Genomic DNA, 14,794 nt, shown 5'->3' with positions numbered 1-14,794 from the left:
GTGGTAGGTCGCCGAGATGATCGTCGTCCTTCAGGACAGGTCTATGAATAATATATATATATATATATATATATATATATATATATATATATATATATATATATATATATATATTTTTTTTTTTTTTTTTTTCTGGGAATTCGGAGCTCTGAAAGCTCGAAGAGGCCAAGGCATGACCAAACTTGACATTCTTTGGCCAGCGCCAAGGTATCTTGATCCTAAACAACCAAAAAGGTGCCAAAGTTCGGCTTCACTGCCTCGACGATTGCTTGGTCCCTGGCTTGTTTGGAACTTATTTCCTATGGAAATGACTAGGTAAGGCTTCACTTTTTGTTCTTCGGTTGTCACATGGCATCATAATTCCTAAATCGCCAAACAAGTACCAGAGTTAGGTTTCACTGCCTGGTCATCCGGCATTACTGCATTTGTCATCTTGCCTTGTACTTGTGCTTGTCATCCGGCATCATTGCACTTAAATTCCCGTGCAAATGCCAGGATTAGGCTTACGACTGGTTGTTTGGTCATAACCTGCCATTCTTGGTCTAATGTATGGCACTTCGGTATTTTTTCCGGCTAGTTAGGGCTAAAGAAAAGTGCCTTGGGGCCCTAAAACTAGTGCCTTGGTGTAAACCCTATTAAGCCTTCGTTAGGTCTCTTAGATTGCCAAGCTTAGGCCAAGCTGGATCACAAAAGAAATGTGTTTCTCTTGAGTGTTTTAGGAGCGGAGGACGACAGCAGGAGAATGTTGCTACCACGTGACGCGAGACACCACGCCGACTGGTTCCGAAAGCCCTTCCCTTCTATACCACTGTCGGATCTAAGGGGACGAAGTGGAGTGGAGCGTGAGCTAAATCAAAGCGTCGCCGCCGCCGCTGCAACGTCGCAGCTAATGCGGACACGGCGCGGCTGGGACGAAGAGCCGGCAACGAGGCTCCGCTGAAAGGCCCCTAATGAAGAGCGCTTCAAGGAACGCCGCTGCCAGGGCTCAGGGAGGGCACCGCCCGCCATTAGACCGGGGGATCCTCCTCTGTGTCCTCGCGCGCACGACGACGCTGCCCTCGCTTTCGGATCAACGTTGGGCAAACTTGGCGAACGACTCGCGTCGCCGTTGCAATGCTTTGAGCACAGCGTGGTCCGGTGCTGGGTTCAATGCCTGTGACCATTTGGGATTTTCTTTTGCGTGTGTGTGTGTGTGTCTTTGTATGCCTATGTGTGTGCTCGTCGGTGTGTGTTTGAGCGTGTGTGTGTGTTTTGTGTGCGTTTGTCTATAGGCATATACGTGTGTGCGTGCGTCTGTGTGTGTGCGTGTCTGTGTTGTGTGTGCGTGTGTGTACGCACGCGCGTGCATGCAGACTGGAGTTGTTTGGGTCGTATTCGCGGTTTCTTTTGAGCTGTGATGAAAAGGAAAGCGCATCATGTGTGTGTGTGTTTTGGACGGGAGTTGATTGGAGGAAGAGAGGGAGGTAGGAGGAGAGAGGAGGGGCTTTTTGAGAGCCACGGTCAATACCCAGGTTGAGAATTTGGGTTTTTCAGATGGTGCGGTTTGGCGCGGCAGTTTGACATATATGCTTTTGTGTTTGGGGTTGGTTTTGGGACGACAGTGTCAGTGGATAGGAGGTGGTGATAAATAGCGAAGTTTCACAGCCCAATTAAGCGCTTCAGAGGTTTAACATTAAGCGTGCAAAAATGCCGTTTCTTTAAAAAAATATATGTATATATAGATTCTTAGTACTTGATTCTGGATGATCCGCACAACACCTTGGTTGTAGTTTTACATCATCATGGAAAGCGTTTCGCTTAAATGTACGGTAGGCTAGAAATAAGACGATGGAACTACATTGGATTCTTAGTCAGTTCTCATTTCAATTCAATGTCATCTGTACAGGTTCCCTTCGAACTAAAATACTTTTTCCCTTCTTTCTTTCTCTACCTTTCTCTCTTTCTATCCCTATTTCTTTTTTTGAATTAAACATCTTCGCACACCTGGCTGGATGCCGTTTGTGCAGCTAGCATGCCTACGAGGATGTGTTCAAGACGAGACGCCTCAAAACATTTAACCCCTCGCCTACGGGGGGCAGATTTGATAAGGTGAGGCTTGCAAAAAAGATTGTAAATTAAAAATTGCCTCAATCGGTACCGCTTCAATGGGTACAACCAATTTAAAGCCAATTAGATATAATTGAATCGGATCCTTGGATCAAGTGGGAACGTCACCAAAAAGCCAATTGGGAACTGTACTTAGAAAAAGATACTGGGTCACACCAAGAAACAGGCCAGGAAAGACCGACAGGGAGAAAGGACCCCGCAGAGCCAGACACCAGCCCAACCCCACAAAAGGACACTCAAGGGCAACACCAATGGGTCGACGACGGCCGAAGGCATCCCTGCGCCGACAACCGCCGACGTAGGGATATTTGCTTTGCCTCCCCCCCCACCCCCCCTCTCCCTGTAGGGGACAGTAATTCTCGCGTGTCGGCCTCTTTTAAATTGGAGATTGGTTAGGCAGAGAGGACCTCATTTTGTCGTTCAATCACAGATATGATGACACCGTCGTAGATCAGAGCCAAGTGTGCTGTCAACTGCCATTACACCCCGAAAACGCCCTGCGTCTTACCCACCGCAGAGCACACGAAGATTCACTGACACAAGCAGTGCGATAGACAAAGTGAGCACGCCTAACGAAATCCAAGAATGACTTCTCACCAAAAATATAACCAGCGATCTGACATACAGTATGACGTTTCGCATGTGAATTGGGCCGAAGGCTACATACGCCGCCATAGCGGTCCTCCATATCCGGGAAGACGCAGACGAGAAGTCGAGTTCCTCTACCGAGAGTACATTCAACCTCTGAGCAACGCAATCCCGATATCACGTGGTTCATGAACACCGTGTCGTAACGGACATTGGCTGGTCGCACTCGCATGGGGACCGACATTGTGTTTTTGGACATATTTCGGATTTTAGAAACACTTGAACGTGCTTGATTGTGTTATAGGATTAATGAAATACGCACTCTTCATTGTGAATAATTTTTCTTTTCGCCAGGTATTTTTTGGCGTGCATTGCGGAGCAACGAAATCCAGTATGTAATGCACATTGCGTATATACCTTAAAAAAAAAAAGAAACTTAGTAAAATAGAATATTTTTTTTACATTTGATCGTTGCAGGAAGGGGGAGGGGATATTTTTATTTTTGAGCACGAAAAACTCAATTTCTACTTTACCAACTAATGCAAATTAGAAATTAATGACCTAGACCGGTATAACGACCACCTCCTTCCTCTATACGCAGAAGAAAAATCCTCGAAAGCCAGTAAGAATTTTTTTTTTAAATAAAAGGTAAGAAAAAATAAAAGTTACCCCTCTTTATAACTCGGTTTGTTGGTGCGGGATACGAGCGCATATTAAAACGATAGTGGAGTCTTCAACATATACAAAATATAGCGCTAAAGAACGTAGGCTCAGATATAGCGCCGTCGTCTTTCGCGAAGTGAAAGTTGCGACAAATAAAAAATAGAGTTAACAAGAAGAAAGAAAACGAAGGAGAAAAACTCGAGAGGGGGTGGTACGGTAGGTGGTGTCGGAATTTTCTAATTTTTCGCGCGGTTGCGGAGGCGACGGCTGCTGCGGCTGTGGTGGTCGTGCGGAGAACCGCACAAGAAATCCTATCTGGGATGCCCCAGTGGCGCGGGAGAGCTCGCCTCCCCAATTTTAATTCACCGAAACTAATAACATCTTGAGAGTGGGAAAAATGGCCAAAGGAAGGAAAGGGGGGGGGGGGAGGGAAGAAATATCCAGGGGTGGTTGTGTGAAAAACGGTTATGCCGTGGCTTGCCCGCAAAAATGCGCTAATGGACCAGTTTTCCTCTGTGTTATTTCTTTTGCTTCCTTCTTTTTCCAGGTTCATTTTGTTTCCTTTCTTTCATTTTGTTTTCTGTAATATTTTGTGTACGTACTATTCCAGTCTTTATGCGCATATTGAGCACGTAAAAAAAAGAGAACGGTACCAATACAGAAAATGTATAAACGCGCTGGTAAAGGTGAATTATATGAATAGAAATTTATGTCGTAGGTTTGGAGTTTATAAAAGGTAGTATGGTTGCCCAATAAATTTCGGTTGTGATAAAGATTTGGTTGTGGTCGTTTTTGTGTGTTTGTTTATGTGTTTTTTGTATTTCTTCTGCATAGGTTTTTACTTAAAAGAAGCATGAGTTTTCTTTCTCGGTTTCTCGCATGAGCAATCGCTTCTAGCGCGTATCTGTGTCGAAAAAGTCTGACTAGATCTATTTACAAATATCTCTAGGAAGCTAATATATAATAAGTGAATGTAATACCCTAATGTGTCCGAGGTGAGGTATGTAGATCAGTACAAAGCCGTATTTAAGCCGTATTTTAGAAGTATGAACATACCATTATGAATGATTTTTTGACACTCGAGGAAGTTCTTGACGGAAAGAAATATTTAGTGAGTTAATAATAGTAGATATTTTATTGTTGTCAATTCGATAGCTAGCTATTATGTCAAATAGGCTATTCACATCTATGAGCTTGAGATTCTGTCTAAGTCGAAAAAGGGTGATTTTGATAAGCTTCTCGAATCTTTGCATTCGGCAGTAATACAGTGACTGGCCTCGATATTTTCAACACTCCGGATGTGCAAAACTATTGCATCGAATTGTTGCCCTCGCGCTGTAATTTCGCTTAAGATTTTGTGGCGCCGTGTGAGAAAATTTGTTACTACTTAATTCTAGAAACTCCTGCTGAGTAAGTCCTGCAAACACAACTAAAACTCGACGGAGCGTGCATACCCCACGCTGCGAGCTCTATCAAGGCTACATGGCGCATCGTAGGCAGGAATACAGAAGCGCTAAAACATGCCTGTATAAATGCCACGCATCTAAAACCCGACGAGTGAAACAGCTCCGTTTCCAAAGAATTCGCGATTCTCCACCCTTTTCACCAACAGTCGGCACCTATACCCGAAAGCTAACAAAACCTGAAACTCATCCTTACACTCCACGAAGCTTTTTTCTGAAGAGGATACGGGCATGACCCCATCGGCCCGACCTCGCCGAGCGAACCGACATGTCATTCGGTGTACCTTCGAGGGATTTAAACGGTAATAAACATAAGCGCCGGAACAGAGGCATTCGAACTCGAAGTACCCTCTTAATCAGACGCCGCGACGTTTAAATTTACACATCTTGTACGTGCCCCGAATGTTCGAAGACGCCGATCGCGCGGAAGCCATCCTTCATAATCACGCGGCTAAAAGCTGGGGGTCGCGTCGGGCACTTCTTTTATTTGTTTCGGAGCACAAGTCGAGAAAGAACCAGTCCCGTGCGGATCTCGGTGCTTGGGCGACGCTGTCTATACTTTCACAGCGTGCTGGCGTTTCACAACTAATATACTTCGAAGCCGGCGTGAGGTTGGTCCAGCTTGTATATTGGGTAACACTGCCTGCGCACCAGTTAAGCCGCGCTCACCTTGATGACATATCATAGAAAAGGCAGACACAGCCTGAGGTGCGTTTCTTGCATGAGTGTCTGGTAAGATTGGTCGCACAAAAACCGTCCGCAGCCAATGTTTGAAGCGTGCGTATGTGCGAAGAAAGCATGCTTCAAACATGGTTGAGGTACGTCCCATATAATTTTGTCATCATATTGGGGGCGAAAACCGTATCTTTTGTAGGATGGGTGTGCGGTGCAACTCCACACAGCAGTCTTTTGGAAATGAAGTGCCCTTAAAGGAGCTGTGCAAAAATTTCAGTGCTTTGCTTAAATAATTTGGGAGTTGGTGTCGCGACCTTTCTGAAGTAAAGAACAAATAACCGCTTTTGCCTCCAGACGCATCCCAACTGTAAACTTCAAACTCTGTTAGGGGACAAATGGGTTTTCTTCTAAATCAATGCAGAAAGCTAAGGCAGTAGTATTTTTTAGATTCTCCAAGCAGGAACGAACACTAGGTGTGTGAGCGAGAGTAGAGAGGTGGGGGATTCTCAGAGAATGTTTCCTGAGGGCCTGAGTGGAGGATGTTTCAATTCGGAGGCATCCCTACCAGAAACTTCAAACGCTCTTAGGGGACAAATTGTTTGCTTCTAAATCAAGGTTGAATCTATCGGAAGTCGTATTTTTTATATTCTCCAAGCAGGAACGAAACTCCGTGTGTTAACGAGAGCAGAGAGGGGCTACTGGTAGGTGCTCTTTAGAGAATACTTCCTGTGGGCGTGAGCGTAGGATGTATCAATCCAGACTTCAAACTATAATCTTCAAACGCTGTTAGTGGACAAATGGCTTTGCTTCTAAATCGATGCTGAAATCAAAGGAACTCGCATTTTTTAGATTCTCCAAGCAGGAACAAACACAGCGTGTGTTAACAAGAGCAGAAAGGTGGAGACTCCTCAGAGAATGCTTCCTGTGGACGTGAGTGGCGGATGTTTCAATCAAGGCGACACCAACTAGAAATTGACTGAAACCGAAAGGAGGTATGCGCAAGTGGAGAAAGAAGGCCTGGGGGTCGTGTGGGCATGTGAAAGGTTCCAAGATTTTATAACCGGACTTCACGTTTTGATTGAAACAGATCACAAGCCCCTTGTGCCAATTTTCTCGTAAAAAAACTTAGCGGACATCACTTCACGACTTCGAAGGATGAAACTTCGGGTGATTCGATTCTCATACGACATGAGACACATTCCTGGAAAAGCCTTGATTACTGCCGATCTTCTCTCTCGGAAGCCTCTACAGGAGACAGGTCAAGGGGACTTTCAGGAGCAAATTGCACTGTATGTCAGTGGACTTACAGCATGCTTGCCGGCAACCGACCATAGGTTGAAAGAAATCGGAGAGAAGCAAGTTGCAGACGTCACGTGCAGGACACTGGTCAAGTACAGTGAAAAAGGCTGGCCGACACGGAATGGGACTCAAACTGACTGCAGGGATTACTGGCCTCATAGGTCAGAAATAGCTTTGCAAGACGGTCTCCTCATGAAGGGATCTCGAAATATTATTCCTCAGTCAATGCGCAGTGACATCCTACAAAGACTTCCCAAAGGACACCAAGGCATTACCAAGTGTAGGGCGCGTGCCCGACAGTCTGTATGGTGGCCTGGACTTTCCCGTCAAGTGGAAGATGTGGTACGCACATGCACACAGTGCATCCAAGAAACACACAACCGACACGAACCACTGCTTCCATCAAAGTTTCCAGATCGACCGTGGCAAAAAGTCGCAATGGACCTGTTTTACTTGGAAGGAAAAGACTACCTCCTCGTCACCGACTACTTTTCAAGGTTTCCAGAGATTGCACTTCTCAAAGTTTGACGGCGACTACAATAATAACTCACTTGAAGTCTTTCTTTGCAAGACATGGAACACCTGAAGTAGTCTTTAGTGATAACGGACCACAATTCCGAAAAACACAAGTGTCGGAGTTCCAGACGTTCGCCGAAAGTTGGGGTTTTGAACACAGAACATCCAGTCAACGTTACCCCCAAAGTAATGGCTTCGTGGAAGTTGCTGTTGGCATTATCAAACGTAGTTTGAGGAAAACTGGGGACAGCTACGTTGTGTTGCAAGCCTACCGCTCGACACCGTTGGGTAACGGCTACAGTCCAGCAGAGTTGTTGATGGGACGGAGATTGCGTACTTCTCTACTAACGGCTCACTCCCTTCTTCAGCCAAGTCAGGTAGACCAAAAAGCCCTCAATCTTTGGGAAGAACGTAGGATCATGAATCAGAAGCGTAGCTATGACCGACGACACGGTGTCCGCCGGCTTCAACCTTTGATGCCTGAGGGTAGTGTGTGGATAACCGATCGACGCGAAACTGGAATAGTGCAGTCGTCGGTGGACACTCCAAGGTCCTGCTCCGTCAACACAGAGGATGGGAACCTCAGTCGGAACCGATTTCATCTCGTTCCGATTCCGACAGCACACAAATCGCCTGACCTTCCACCGCAAGATACGATTGCAGAAAGAACACTAGAGCCGACCTATGGGACCCCACATTCCGATCAGGTTGTGACCCGAAGTGGCCGAGTAAGTACGCTTTAGCCCTTAGCTAAAAGTGGGAGATGTGCTAGGAGCTATAGTCATCGCGAGGCGTGAGCCGGAAAAGAGGACGATGAAGAAAGGAGAGGGGCGCTCGAGACAGAGGATTAAATGGCTGATTCTCAACGGACGCTGGTTGAGTCCCGAGTTCCTGAGGCCCTGACAACACAGATGCATCTGGATTTAAACATCCGTTACACACGCCCACGGAAGCAATCTCTGAGACGTCCCTACCAGAAGCGCATCTCTGCTCTGGTGCAGTGTTTGTTCCTGCTGGTAGAATCCAAAAAATACGGCTGTCGATGGATTTCAGCGTTGTTGTAGGTGCAGATCCATGTCCCTACTAACAGCGTTCGAAATTTCTGGCCTGGATGCATCTGGGTTTAAACATCCGTTACTCACGCCCGCGGAAGCAGTCTCTGAGAAGTCCCCACCAGGATGCGCATCACTGCTCTCGTGCAGTGTTTGTTCCTGCTTGTAGAATCCAAAAAATACGGCTGCCGATGGATTTCAGCGTTGTTGTAGGTGCAGATCCATGCCCCTATTAACAGCGTTCGAAATTTCTGGCCTGGATGCATCTGGATTTAAACATCCGTTACTCACGCCCGCGGAAGCAATCTCTTCAGAAGTCCCCACCAGATGCGCATCTCTGCTCTTGTGCAGTGTTTGTTCCTGCTTTTAGAATCCAAAAAATACGGCTGCCGATGGATTTCAGCGTTGTTGTAGGTGCAGATCCATGTCCCTATTAACAGCGTTCGAAATTTCTGGCCTGGATGCATCTGGATTTAAACATCCGTTACTCACGCCCGCGGAAGCAATCTCTTCAGACGTCCCCACCAGATGCGCATCTCTGCTCTTGTGCAGTGTTTGTTCCTGCTTGTAGAATCCAAAAAATACGGCGGCCGATGGATTTCAGCGTTGTTGTAGGTGCAGATCCATGTCCCTATTAACAGCGTTCGAAATTTCTGGCCTGGATGCATCTGGATTTAAACATGCGTTACTCACGCCCGCGGAAGCAATCTCTTCAGAAGTCCCCACCAGATGCGCATCTCTGCTCTTGTGCAGTGTTTGTTCCTGCTTGTAGAATCCAAAAAATACGGCTGCCGATGGATTTCAGCGTTGTTGTGGGTGCAGATCCATGTCCCTATTAACAGCGTTCGAAATTTCTGGCCTGGATGCATCTGGATTTAAACATCTGTTACTCACGCCCGCGGAAGCGATCTCTTCAGAAGTCCCCACCAGATGCGCATCTCTGCTCTTGTGCAGTGTTTGTTCCTGCTTGTGGAATCCAAAAAATACGGTTGCCGATGGATTTCAGCGTTGTTGTAGGTGCAGATCCATGTCCCTATTAACAGCGTTCGAAATTTCTGGCCTGGATGCATCTGGATTTAAACATCCGTTACTCACGCCCGCGGAAGCAATCTCTTCAGAAGTCCCCACCAGATGCGCATCTCTGCTCTTGTGCAGTGTTTGTTCCTGCTTGTGGAATCCAAAAAATACAATTGCCGATGGATTTCAGCGTTGTTGTAGGTGCAGATCCATGTCCCTATTAACAGCGTTCGAAATTTCTGGCCTGGATGCATCTGGATTTAAACATCCGTTACTCACGCCCGCGGAAGCAATCTCTTCAGAAGTCCCCACCAGATGCGCATCTCTGCTCTTGTGCAGTGTTTGTTCCTGCTTGTAGAATCCAAAAAATACGGCTGCCGATGGATTTCAGCGTTGTTGTAGGTGCAGATCCATGTCCCTATTAACAGCGTTCGAAATTTCTGGCCTGGATGCATCTGGATTTAAACATCCGTTACTCACGCCCGCGGAAGCAATCTCTTCAGAAGTCCCCACCAGATGCGCATCTCTGCTCTTGTGCAGTGTTTGTTCCTGCTTGTGGAATCCAAAAAAAAACGGTTGCCGATGGATTTCAGCGTTGTTGTAGGTGCAGATCCATGTCCCTATTAACAGCGTTCGAAATTTCTGGCCTGGATGCATCTGGATTTAAACATCCGTTACTCACGCCCGCGGAAGCAATCTCTTCAGAAGTCCCCACCAGATGCGCATCTCTGCTCTTGTGCAGTGTTTGTTCCTGCTTGTAGAATCCAAAAAATACGGCTGCCGATGGATTTCAGCGTTGTTGTAGGTGCAGATCCATGTCCCTATTAACAGCGTTCGAAATTTCTGGCCTGGATGCATCTGGATCTACACATCCGTTACTCACGCCCGCGGAAGCAATCTCTTCAGAAGTCCCCACCAGATGCGCATCTCTGCTCTTGTGCAGTGTTTGTTCCTGCTTGTAGAATCCAAAAAATACGGCTGCCGATGGATTTCAGCGTTGTTGTAGGTGCAGATCCATGTCCCTATTAACAGCGTTCGAAATTTCTGGCCTGGATGCATCTGGATTTAAACATCCGTTACTCACGCCCCCGCAAGCAATCTCTTCAGAAGTCCCCACCAGATGCGCATCTCTGCTCTTGTGCAGTGTTTGTTCCTGCTTGTGGAATCCAAAAAATACGGTTGCCGATGGATTTCAGCGTTGTTGTAGGTGCAGATCCATGTCCCTATTAACAGCGTTCGAAATTTCTGGCCTGGATGCATCTGGATTTAAACATCCGTTACTCACGCCCGCGGAAGCAATCTCTGAGAAGTCCCCACCAGAAGCGCATCTCTGCTCTTGTGCAGTGTTTGTTCCTGCTTGTAGAATCCAAAAAATACGGCTGCCGATGGATTTCAGCGTTGTTGTAGGTGCAGATCCATGTCCCTATTAACAGCGTTCGAAATTTCTGGCCTGGATGCATCTGGATTTAAACATCCGTTACCCACGCCCGCGGAAGCAATCTCTTCAGAAGTCCCCACCAGATGCGCATGTCTGCTCTTGTGCAGTGTTTGTTCCTGCTTGTGGAATCCAAAAAATACGGTTGCCGATGGATTTCAGCGTTGTTGTAGGTGCAGATCCATGTCCCTATTAACAGCTTTCGAAATTTCTGGCCTGGATGCATCTGGATTTAAACATCCGTTACTCACGCCCGCGGAAGCAATCTCTTCAGAAATCCCCACCAGATGCGCATCTCTGCTCTCGTGCAGTGTTTGTTCCTGCTTGTAGAATCCAAAAAAATACGGCTGCCGATGGATTTCAGCGTTGTTGTAGGTGCAGATCCATGTCCCTAATAACGGCTTTCGAAATTTCTGGCCTGGATGCATCTGGATTTAAACATCCGTTACTCACGCCCGCGGAAGCAATCTCTTCAGAAATCCCCACCAGATGCGCATCTCTGCTCTCGTGCAGTGTTTGTTCCTGCTTGTAGAATCCGAAAAATACGGCTGCCGATGGATTTCAGCGTTGTTGTAGGTGCAGATCCATGTCCCCATTAACAGCTTTCGAAATTTCTGGCCTGGATGCATCTGGATTTAAACATCCGTTACTCACGCCCGCGGAAGCAATCTCTTCAGAAATCCCCACCAGATGCGCATCTCTGGTCTTGTGCAGTGTTTGTTCCTGCTTGTAGAATCCAAAAAATACGGCTGCCGATGGATTTCAGATTGTTGTAGGTGCAGATTCATGTCCCTATTAACAGCTTTCGAAATTCCTGGCCTGGATGCATCTGGATTTAAACATCCGTTACTCACGCCCGCGGAAGCAATCACTTCAGAAATCCCCACCAGATGCGCATCTCTGCTCTCGTGCAGTGTTTGTTCCTGCTTGTAGAATCCAAAAAATACGGCTGTCGATAGATTTCAGCATTGTTGTAGGTGCAGATCCATGTCCCTATTAACAGCGTTCGAAATTTCTGGCCTGGATGCATCTGGATTTAAACATCCGTTACTCACGCCCGCGGAAGCAATCTCTTCAGAAATCCCCACCAGATGAGCATCTCTGCTCTTGTGCAGTGTTTGTTCCTGCTTGTAGAATCAGAAAGAAAGGGCTGCCGATGGATTTCAGCGTTGTTGTAGGTGCAGATCCATGTCCCTATTAACAGCCTTCGAAATTTCTGGCCTGGATGCATCTGGATTTAAACATCCGTTACTCACGCCCGCGGAAGCAATCACTTCAGAAATCCCCACCAGATGCGCATCTCTGCTCTCGTGCAGTGTTTGTTCCTGCTTGTAGAATCCAGAAAATACGGCTGCCGATGGATTTCAGCGTTGTTGTAGGTGCAGATCCATGTCCCTATTAACAGCTTTCGAAATTTCTGGCCTGGATGCATCTGGATTTAAACATCCGTTACTCACGCCCGCGGAAGCAATCTCTTCAGAAATCCCCACCAGATGCGCATCACTGCTCTTGTGCAGTGTTTGTTCCTGCTTGTAGAATCCAAAAAATACGGCTGCCGATGGATTTCAGCATTGTTGTAGGTGCAGATCCATGTCCCTATTAACAGCGTTCGAAATTTCTGGCCTGGATGCATCTGGATTTAAACATCCGTTACTCATGCCCGCGGAAGCAATCTCTTCAGAAATCCCCACCAGATGCGCATCTCTGCTCTTGTGCAGTGTTTGTTCCTGCTTGTAGAATCCGAAAAATACGGCTGCCGATGGATTTCAGCGTTGTTGTAGGTGCAGATCCATGTCCCTATTAACAGCCTTCGAAATTTCTGGCCTGGATGCATCTGGATTTAAACATCCGTTACTCACGCCCGCGGAAGCAATCTCTTCAGAAATTCCCACCAGATGCGCATCTCTGCTCTCGTGCAGTGTTTGTTCCTGCTTGTAGAATCCAAAAAATACGGCTGCCGATGGATTTCAGCGTTGTTGTAGGTGCAGATCCATGTCCCTATTAACAGCTTTCGAAATTTCTGGCCTGGATGCATCTGGATTTAAACATCCGTTACTCACGCTCACGGAAGCAATCTGAGAAGTCCCCACCAGATGCGCATCTCTGCTCTCGCGCAGTGTTTGTTCCTGCTTGTAGAATCCGAAAAATACGGCTGCCGATGGATTTCAGCGTTGTTGTAGGTGCAGATCCATGTCGCTATTAACAGCGTTCGAAATTTCTGGCCTGGATGCATCTGGATTTAAACATCCGTTACTCACGTCCGCGGAAGCAATCTCTTCAGAAATCCCCACCAGATGCGCATCTCTGCTCTCGTACAGTGTTTGTTCCTGCTTGTAGAATCCAAAAAATACGGCTGCCGATGGATTTCAGCGTTGTTGTAGGTGCAGATCCATTTCCCTATTAACAGCTTTCGAAATTTCTGGCCTGGATGCATCTGGATTTAAACATACGTTACTCACGCTCACGGAAGCAATCTGAGAAGTCCCCACCAGATGCGCATCTCTGCTCTCGTGCAGTGTTTGTTCCTGCTTGTAGAATCCGAAAACTACGGCTGCCGATGGATTTCAGCGTTGTTGTAGGTGCAGATCCATGTCCCTATTAACAGCGTTCGAAATTTCTGGCCTGGATGCATCTGGATTTAAACATCTGTTACTCACGCCCGCGGAAGCAATCTCTTCAGAAGTCCCCACCAGATGCGCATCTCTGCTCTTGTGCAGTGTTTGTTCCTGCTTGTGGAATCCAAAAAATACGGTTGCCGATGGATTTCAGCGTTGTTGTAGGTGCAGATCCATGTCCCTATTAACAGCGTTCGAAATTTCTGGCCTGGATGCATCTGGATTTAAACATCCGTTACTCACGCCCGCGGAAGCAATCTCTTCAGAAGTCCCCACCAGATGCGCATCTCTGCTCTTGTGCAGTGTTTGTTCCTGCTTGTGGAATCCAAAAAATACGGTTGCCGATGGATTTCAGCGTTGTTGTAGGTGCAGATCCATGTCCCTATTAACAGCTTTCGAAATTTCTGGCCTGGATGCATCTGGATTTAAACATCCGTTACTCACGCCCGCGGAAGCAATCTCTTCAGAAATCCCCACCAGATGCGCATCTCTGCTCTCGTGCAGTGTTTGTTCCTGCTTGTGGAATCCAAAAAATACGGTTGCCGATGGATTTCAGCGTTGTTGTAGGTGCAGATCCATGTCCCTATTAACAGCTTTCGAAATTTCTGGCCTGGATGCATCTGGATTTAAACATCCGTTACTCACGCCCGCGGAAGCAATCTCTTCAGAAGTCCCCACCAGATGCGCATCTCTGCTCTTGTGCAGTGTTTGTTCCTGCTTGTGGAATCCAAAAAATACGGTTGCCGATGGATTTCAGCGTTGTTGTAGGTGCAGATCCATGTCCCTATTAACAGCTTTCGAAATTTCTGGCCTGGATGCATCTGGATTTAAACATCCGTTACCCACGCCCGCGGAAGCAATCTCTTCAGAAATCCCCACCAGATGCGCATCTCTGCTCTTGTGCAGTGTTTGTTCCTGCTTGTGGAATCCAAAAAATACGGTTGCCGATGGATTTCAGCGTTGTTGTAGGTGCAGATCCATGTCCCTATTAACAGCGTTCGAAATTTCTGGCCTGGATGCATCTGGATTTAAACATCCGTTACTCACGCCCGCGGAAGCAATCTCTGAGAAGTCCCCACCAGAAGCGCATCTCTGCTCTTGTGCAGTGTTTGTTCCTGCTTGTAGAATCCAAAAAATACGGCTGCCGATGGATTTCAGCGTTGTTGTAGGTGCAGATCCATGTCCCTATTAACAGCGTTCGAAATTTCTGGCCTGGATGCATCTGGATTTAAACATCCGTTACCCACGCCCGCGGAAGCAATCTCTTCAGAAGTCCCCACCAGATGCGCATCTCTGCTCTTGTGCAGTGTTTGTTCCTGCTTGTGGAATCCAAAAAATACGGCTGCCGATGGATTTCAGCGTTGT

The sequence above is a fragment of the Ixodes scapularis genome, unplaced genomic scaffold (genome assembly GCF_016920785.2).
Source record: "Ixodes scapularis isolate PalLabHiFi unplaced genomic scaffold, ASM1692078v2 PGA_scaffold5__190_contigs__length_132052651, whole genome shotgun sequence".
NCBI classification, from domain to species: domain Eukaryota; kingdom Metazoa; phylum Arthropoda; class Arachnida; order Ixodida; family Ixodidae; genus Ixodes; species Ixodes scapularis.
This window is presented reverse-complemented; position numbering follows the sequence as displayed.